This window comes from Condylura cristata, unplaced genomic scaffold, assembly GCF_000260355.1.
Source record: "Condylura cristata isolate star-nosed mole 26May11 unplaced genomic scaffold, ConCri1.0 scaffold00015, whole genome shotgun sequence".
Lineage (NCBI taxonomy): Eukaryota > Metazoa > Chordata > Mammalia > Eulipotyphla > Talpidae > Condylura > Condylura cristata.
Genome location: NW_004567116.1, coordinates 6,981,346 through 6,983,838, shown reverse-complemented (window position 1 = coordinate 6,983,838; position 2,493 = coordinate 6,981,346).

The following is a 2,493-nucleotide window of genomic DNA, read 5'->3' as shown; positions in this document are numbered from 1 at the left end:
AAAAAAAAATCAATAGGGTCCCTTTATAGTAAAGAAAGTCTCATTTGCTTAGGAAGTATATAATCAAATATCACTGCATTTTCAAATTCAAAGATGTTCATGAGTTGGCAACTAGGAATTAACTGAGGCTGTCATTAGATTAGCAATTCTGGAAGTTTTTCTCACTGGGAGTAATGGTGGAGGAGCATTCGCCCCTGGAAACTCCTCTGTCCCTGGCTCCCTGTCCTCCTGTCTCTGGGGTTGGAGCAAGTCTCCATTGGGAGAGGCTGTAGAAGGCAGTCACACTCTAGACGTATGTATGAAGTGTGACAATACTAAATTCAAAAATTTAATTCTTCTGCTCTGAAAATGTCACTTGGAAAGACTCCAGGGTTCATGCATCATCTGTTTGTTCTTATGGCCTCTGTCATATGAGGATAGCATTTAGCATTAGTTACACATTTATGTGAGAATGAAAAATGATCTGGTCAAGAGGATATAGTACACTAAGACTTGGGTTTTCTATACTGAGAAAGTGTGAATATGAAAATGAAAAGCTGGCGTCTGATTTGGTGTGTGTGACTGCCGCATCTGAGCACACAGTTAGTTTTTACATTTTTGTTTTTGTTAAATGAGCCTCAACATACTTCCTGGTCTGGAGTGAGCAGATAAGAGTATGGGGAATGAATAGAAAAACCCTGCAGCAGGAACTGCTCTAATTTTCTGCAGGATTGGACCTAATGTCACTGACTTCCTAGAAATAATCTTATGTGATGCTTCATACCTCCTGCACACGAACACACACACACAAACGCACAGAGATGGCCCAGGAAGATTTAAGACTATATGGATGATACCTGAAAATGAAATTTTATTGTTAAAATAAATTGAAAATATGTTCAATTTTATATTGGATATAAGTGTTTTGATTTTCTTTTACATCACAAATCCTAACAACAGTAACCTCTCTTAGAGTCTCATAAAGTAAAACTTCATAATCAACTTAATTCTAACCAGTCCACACCAGATTTCTGATGTGAATCACAGTCTGTTTAGCTTCTTGTCTTTACATTGTGATGGGAGAGCGGATACCAGTGAAGGTTTTTGTATTGGAAGGAACCTCATGGAAAGTCAGGTGAATAATGCAGGAGCCTGGGAGTGTTGTGATCAGAGACTTACAAAATTAAAATTAGAATTTTTCTCTGTTGGAACCAAAACGGGTATTATTTTTTTCAGTAAAGGCTATAAAATTACTTAATGAAAAAAATGAGTGTAATTGATTATACATGTCATAAGATACTCAGTTAATACTAACTCACAGCACAGTTAATAACATCTTTATTCCATTAAAACAACTTATTACTCCAATGTTCCAGCATTCTTTATGCACATTCAAAACCCTTATTGTGGCCTGAGTTCATTCCCTGGAGAAGACGCTGACCTAAAGGGTGCAATAGACCTCTCCTGTCTAACCTGATGCTTCCCTCAGCTGTGTATTTCCATAGGTAAACCTGTTCTGCTCTCCATCTGTCTCTGGTGAATCTTCTCATCCCCGCCTCTGGTCTGTACTCCAATTTTTCTACACTGGAAATAAATAAAAATAAAAATAAATAACATCTATATGCAAAATGCATTTGAGCTATTGAAATACATTCAATGAAAGAGAATGGAGTCACGTCACATTGTAGAGCAAGACTGGATTCTGGAACTAAGATAGCTGTGTGTGTGACTCATCTTTAGGGAGTTAACTGAGGAGTCAGCAGAAAGAACAGATAGAAATTTTGACATTTTAATATTTTAATTGCAGTTAAGGTTCTTAGACTCCTTTATGTCTACAGTCCCCTTGCATGATTAAAACATAAATGGACAAAACGGCCCTCCCTGGTGGCGCAGCGGGTTAAAGCACAGCACTGAGAATCTAAAGCCGCTTCCGCATGAGTTCGATTCCCGCCTGCCCCGGAGGTGACCACATGGCGTGGCAGACCTCTCCTGACCCTCCCGCTGCTCCCCTCAGCAGTGTACTTCGTTGATCTGCCTGTTCTGTTCCCCACTCTGTCTCTGGTGAAGCCTCTCGCCGCCCCTGAGCCTCTGGCCTGTACCCCAGTTCTGTATGCACAAATAAATAAATCTTTAAAAAAAAAAAAACATAAATGGACAAAAACATCAATAGTTACAAATGTGCTATTAGTCATCTCTTTGGAACAACAAATTTAAATATCTTTGTTTTCCAGACAATATATTGGTTCAATACTTATTAAATATTTTCATGAAAAGAATAAACATAATGTTCTATATTATTTAAAACAATTGGATCAACACACTTGAGTAACTCCATGAAATATTAACAATATTTCTAAGCTTTTTAGTGTTAGGTATTTGTCTTAAAAATAGCAGGTAATTTATTTGGTGAGAGATAAAAATGTCAGATTAACCATTTGGAAAAATTCAGGTTTTTAGCAAAATCGATGAAAAACAAAAGGAGGATATGTAAAATAAGAGCAATTCTAAAGATGT